The sequence below is a fragment of the Sycon ciliatum genome, unplaced genomic scaffold (genome assembly GCF_964019385.1).
Source record: "Sycon ciliatum unplaced genomic scaffold, ocSycCili1.1 SCAFFOLD_1960, whole genome shotgun sequence".
NCBI classification, from domain to species: domain Eukaryota; kingdom Metazoa; phylum Porifera; class Calcarea; order Leucosolenida; family Sycettidae; genus Sycon; species Sycon ciliatum.
The window spans coordinates 12,693-19,440 of NW_027045066.1; the positions used below are offsets into that span (position 1 = coordinate 12,693).

General features: G+C 44.7%; 1 long non-coding RNA gene across 1 annotated transcript; it reads right to left on the reverse strand.

Moving 5' to 3' along the window:
• Positions 1–2,848, reverse strand: LOC135830844 (uncharacterized). Its single transcript, XR_010556120.1, has 2 exons — positions 2,339–2,848; positions 1–472 (listed from the first exon to the last, which is right to left on the reverse strand). It is a non-coding gene; the product is annotated as an uncharacterized LOC135830844 (long non-coding RNA).
• Between the last annotated feature and the right edge of the window lie 3,900 nt (positions 2,849–6,748).

The following is a 6,748-nucleotide window of genomic DNA, read 5'->3' on the forward strand; positions in this document are numbered from 1 at the left end:
TTAAAAAGCGGCTCCATTTTGTCATACATTAAACCAACTCTGTCATTGCTATGCTACTCAAAAAGAGTAGTGATGTTTATTCACAAATGAATCACAATGCTATCAGAGAAATTCGATATTCTCCAATTTTAGGGGCACTGCAATACTATCCAAAATTAATGCTGCATGGTCATTGTTATGAAGCAGTCACCTCAGTACAGCAATTAAACAGGCTGATTATGTGAACGAGATTCACGGCAAATCTTCTTCCATCAGTGCTGTTCAGTCTTGAGTGGTCCACTGAGACAGGAAAACAACCTGTTCGGTCCTTCCATACGAGAAACAGAAATTGAACATGTTCCAGGGTGGAGGTGGCGAGTATCGGCAATGTAATGCACCTTTAGGCCAACATGACCATCATTCCGACATGGATTTTCAAACACCTTCGCTCGTGAGAGTGCCTCAGAGTGGTATTCATCAACAGATGGCAATCCTGTAAAACACATGAAAAGACATAGCAGCAACAGAAAGAAACCTAATGTTATAGAAACGAATTCGAAAAACAAAGTCTACTATTATTCTAATACAGTGAACCAAGGTACAACCACACTCCAGGAGGCAAGCAAAAGAGCATATAATCCGAAGGTTGCGATGCCTGTATGTATTGTATTTATGTATTTACGGATTCTCCACAGGCTAAATCGAGGGAGTCTTTGTCATGCCACACTGGATACAACATGCTACCAGAATCACTTTCCCCAGAATTGATGATCTTTTCTTAGGGTGTTATATAAGACACATCTGTAGCCACTTCATCTTGCTCACGAAATCATACACCACCACACAAACGGGTCCTTCGGCTATTATACTTTGGGTGGTACATGGTGATGTATGATATTGATAATCTATTGATACCATATTCAAGTCTGACTCTCACCGTGAGATCCTGGCAACAATATTACCTGGTACACGACATATTCAGACACTGACATAAGCATCTTTTTGGAACAACAGGTGTGCCTATCTGCTAGTGTAATGTGACACACATGCAGAACACATGCAGAATCAGTCATAGCTAATTTTACCCCCTCACTGTTGTATGCGCAGACTCCACTTCGCGGTGTCAAGTACTCTTCTTTCGGTGGGCTACTCCACTAAGGCGCTTGTCTTAAAGGACTCACATTCATCCTGCAAACCAACACGACTTGCATAGTTTTCACTGTCGGCCAAAGTGCGTGCATTGCACACATTGAGATTCACTCCCTCCGTACAGGCCAGTACAGAGCTGCCCACCAATTGAGTCTGTTTTGCGTACTCAGACTTCTGATTTTCCGTATCTTGCAGTGTTTTGCGTACTGCCGTGTACATTGCATGCATACTTGCACTGTAATGTTTTTTGACACGCACATGCATGTCGGTGGCTGCATTTGGTAGTGTAAAACATGTGTGACTTGCACTCACGACATTATTATTTTTGTGCTACATGTACATGTTGTTGTGGTACGGCATGCACTCGCTTTGGTACAAGACTATTCATCACTCAGCTTACACTTGCAATGCTTCTACACAGCTGATTGATCCTCTCCGATTTTCTATACCATTTCCTCAATTTCTGTAGTGCGCACAAGGAGTGATTTTCCGTACAAATACAGAAAATATGGAGGGCTGGTACTTGGTAGCACTGCTAGTATGGTAGTACCAGGCTAAGCTGGCTGGAAGATCAAATACTTCTTTGGTTCTTTCAGTCATTTTCACGACATATGTTTTCTTTATCATGATCCCCGGGGTGTGACATTCTTATGAATGCAGAAACTCAGTCTTTCTAACCGAGTCTCACGTGCAATGTGAATTTGTTCTTCTTTTCTTCACAATGCCATGTATCGATTCATCGCTTCTTCCCACCCGAGATCCTATGCAACAGCGATTTAAAGATTGGCTTTATCAAATAGTTAATTCACAGAGAGAGGATCAGTTGTGGATGCTGTGACAGCATAGAGTGTAGATTGGTGTAAACATCATTGCCCAGCAGAACCGTATTCACAGGGATCTGCGTTTAGCATATGGAAGCTATTTTTTTAGAATTTGTACACGTCCAATAAGCCTGAAGAGAAGAACACCTAACTTAGACTGTCCTAACGTTATCGAACGCACTGCCAAAGTAAAAACAACATTTGAAATGCAAACTCGATTGTGCATGCATGGAGGCGCATGGGGAAGAGACTGAGAGGGTGAAAGTGAAGGAAATTTGTTCCGAAATCAAGAGAATCCGAGGAACCCTTGCTGCATTCTTCAGTTCGATAACGTCAGTGGGTGAATCTCAGATGTGTTGTGTGCCCAGACATACAAGTACAGCACCAACCTGAGCATGAGAGCTGCTTGTCATCATCGTGGTCAGGAAAACGAAAGGACGAACGAGGAAGATTGCTGACCATGCATGACGAACAACTGCATATCTAGATGACAGACGGCTTGCCAGAATCAGTCTGGTGTATCTTCAGGAATCTTCTTTCCTAATCGCATTCAGCAGTCAGCTTCGAGGTCAAGATTACAAACGACAAGAACGCGATGATATTTTCAGAAGGAATAATTTTCAAAAATTTTTAATTTTGGAGAAGAAGCTTCCTTTCTAAAAAAAAAGCGTTCCTTGCTTTCACGCAAGGAGGTGCCTTGCCGGACATGTCGTCGACAGCACAGTGTCGGCAGATCCACGTTTGTAGGCTGCAGACCCGGCAGACGTTTTGATCATCCCGGCCTGGTGGTGAGATTTTGGACCCGGGAGTACTAAAAAGCTGCTCGCATCCCAGGGTGCTCAGTTTCGCTCTACCCGCGCGAGTAGGGGTCCAGGTAACGGGCTCTCTTTCGCGGCCTGCCGAGCATAATATACCTCGTGACAGACATTAATTTACTGTCTAGCAGTGTTACCAAGTGCCCTCTACCCCCATCCGTATTGCCCAGAGCCATTTCGCGGAATTTTTTCAGCGTTTTCCGTACTCGTTTTTTCAGGTCAACATTCTCACTGATTATTACACAAAGGCACACAATGAAAACCTTGGCAAATTAATTCCGTTGTGACTCAGAGTTTCATGGCTGAACCAATCATCAGACAACGGTGTCTGATGATTGGGACAACGGTGTCTGATGATTGGTTCAGCCATGAAACTCTGAGTCACAATGGAATTAATTTGCCAAGGTTTTCATTGTGTGCCTTTGTGTAATAATCGGTGAGAATGTTGACCTGAAAAAACGAGTACGGAAAACGCTGAAAAAATTCCGCAAAATGGCACTGGGCAATACGGATGGGGGTAGAGGGCACTTGGTAACACTGATCGTCCTCATGGTTTTCTTTTGTGTGTGTGTGTGTGTATGTGGCCCAAGTCGTTGACATTTTTCTTGATGGTGTGCATACCTCTGCGAGAAGGGGGAGACTGCTGAAGGGTAGGTGGGAGCTGATTCCACGTTATTATTGTTATTATTATTATTATTGGATCAGTTGGGGAAGTGAACTGCCTGAAAAGAGAAAAAATCGCCAGACCCACCAGGACTCGAACCTGGGACCCTGCTTGTCATGAGCAATGCTCTAACCACTGAGCTATGGGATCAGGCTGACAAGTTTTTCACTCCAAGGGCAGCTCACAACACGTGCCACACATACTGATGGCACTTGGGTCTTTCTCCCTCCCCCAGAGGACCAACCACGGTCAGTTTTTGGACCCTACCAGAAGTGAAAGAAAAGTGATTAATTTTTGAACGGATTGGGAGAACTTCAAATACAAAGGATCAGTTGGGGAAGTGAACTGCCTGAAAAGAGAAAAAATCGCCAGACCCACCAGGACTCGAACCTGGGACCCTGCTTATGACAAGCAGGGTCCCAGGTTCGAATCCTGGTGGGTCTGGCGATTTTTTCTCTTGTATACACTTCAAGTCCGTTTAGCGCCCATGCCCGAAATAAGCCCAGGGCGTAAAGTTTTTTTTCTCAAGCGGGGTTCACAGAAGCTTTTTTGCGATGCGACACGCGATGCGACAGGCGCGAAACCGGGAAAACCCCAAATTGCAGCCATGTCGCACGGACTCGCACCCCACGCAACTGCCGCAACTGGGCCATCGCAGGCAATCGCAGAAGTGAGCTTGGCTCAACTTTTGCGATGCGATGCGATAAGCGATTTGGCGTACAATTTTGACCTTTTCTACAACAAAGTTGTACAAAGGTTCAAGAGTTGCCTATATATTTGTATAAGTTGTATCAAACCGCGCGAATATCATGGACATGGTGACGTACCCAAATCGCACAATCTCCTTGCTCAGAAACTTCCGTTCATCTATTCAACAATTCATAGGGTACCCTGTAAAAAGGCCCTACAGTGCATTTCAAAACTATAGACGCGTAGGGTTTTTGAAATATTTCAAATTTGGCTGGAACTTTTTGAGAATAGTTTTCGGAATATTGCTCAGGATCGCTCCACAATTACTCTCATATAGTTTCTAAAGGATTGGATAACAGACGCCCAATTTGGAAAAATTTATGCACAAAGTGATCACAGATTTGATGTGGTATAGATGCTGGCATAACGGTTTTTGCCTAGGTACGCGTCTATAGTTTTGAAATGGACTGTAGGCCTGTGGGACTGCTCTATTCAAAATTTAATAATAATAATAATAAATCAGCGAGGCGTTGTCGCATCACTGACTTCTTCCGTGAATGGTAATTCGCGAGTTCGCATCGCCCGCGTCCGTCGCAGATCGCGTCGCATCGCGTGTCCCATCGCAAAAGAGCTTCCTCTTGTACTGCTGTACGGGCAAAATAACACATTTTGTGAAGAATCAACACAACTACATAAAAAGGACTCAAAACGACCAGCGCGCGAGCGTGCGTTCGCGTACAAACTGTGGAACAGTTGTAGATCGAGTGCGCGCCATCCAACTGCACGCAGCACAGGGCAGAACTCAACACTGTCACGGCGCGCGAGGACAGCGATGTTCCGTTGGAATGTAGCAAACTGCCAAAAAATGTAGCAAAACTTGTGGTTTGATGTACCTGTAATGCACTCAGTACAGTGTGAATGGTGGTTCACTGAAACGACAACATCGATTCTTCTCTCATCAAATTCAAGTAGTGCCTTTGTTGCTTCTGCAGATTGCGTCCGAAATAACGCCCATGCCCTAAAATAAGCCGTAATGGGCTGTAGACTTTAGTTCAACGGTCCTGCAAGGAAACACGCGCCTCGGCTACTACTAGTACTGCAGACGCGGGAAAATCGGCAGTGGGCGGGAATTAGAGAGGGGGCGGATCTACGGTACTTAACGGTATAACACCGAAGTGATACAAAAATAGGAATAGAGGATAGAGTCAGTTCTGAAGTAGCTTTTCGTGGAGTGTAAGAGTGTTTTGCATCAATTGTCCGTGCAGTTCCAGTAAATGCCTATTGGATCGCGTGATAGTGTTGCCTCATATCTGGCCCGGAACTGAACCGAATTCCTACTGATCTGGAGTTGTCGCTGAAGCAAACGGTAAGAGTGATTACAAGTTCTTATACTAACGAGTAATGATGGGGGTTGGGTTGTGTTTACTTGAATTCGCAAACCGAACGGACTGAACATGTCCATTGTCAGGGAAGCGAATGGGGTCCAACTAACCCAGGCATGGGAAACCATGAAAGCAGACACAGCTGAAAAGAAAATATCAGAAAAAGAAAGATCTTGCAAAAGGTGAAAAAAGGGAAAAGAAATTAAGGAGAAGAAGGACAAAGAGATTGTAAATCGTGGTCAATTGAAGAAGAAATGAAAACAGAAAGGAGAAAAGGAGGTGATAATAATGGTGGTCACGGCCAATGTCCGGAGCAGCGGCAGGACACTGTAGGCAGGTACTTGTACCGTAAAGTACCGTTGATCCGCCCCCACGCCATGTTGCTTCCCAGCTGGGTTTTGGGCAGGGGGGGGGGGGGGGGATTAGATCAAGGCTGTCAAGTGCAGTACGATGTACAACAACGTAGAAGTTCAGACTCGATGTGCTGGATTGTGCACATTTTCATCCTGGTTTGGCAAATTTTGTGTATAGCAGTGCATGCGTCGGTTCAACATCGTATTTTCGTTGTATACGCCGAAGTCGCTTCACAGGTAGAAAATCGACAGGGGACGGGAATTAGAGCGGGGGGCGGATCAACAGTACTTTATGGTACAAGTACTTACATAAAACAACAACAGGAACACGTGTGGGTCATGCCGGCCCAGGAGCGGTGGACAACCACAGGAAAAGAGAAGAGAATAGAGAGAAATCGAAGCCACACACGCACACACACACACACACACATGTACACACACACGCGCACACACACGAACGGCGGTGTTGCTTTTCCGGCACCCTATGGGCTATATTATTATGACACAGTACGAATTGCTTCTAAGAACGCAGCCAGGTTGCCCAACAAAATAAGAACACCCCAGTCTAACCCCTACATACAATGGCACCAACACACACACACACACACACACACACACACATACACACACACACATATATAATGTATACACACATACATATACACACATGCACAAGCAGTATGCATGTATAGTGTAGACAATTTTGCATGAGCACATTTTAGTACGGAATTAATTTTAGTAGAAAAGAGGCCTCGTACGAAATCGTACGAAAATAAATTCCGTCCAAAAATTTCCTGCTATGCAGTATAAGTTGCCATGTGTGTATTCACTGTATTTTAATGACGGCGTAGTTCATCTTGTTGATAGCCATCATTTAATCTGGCCATTCAATAGC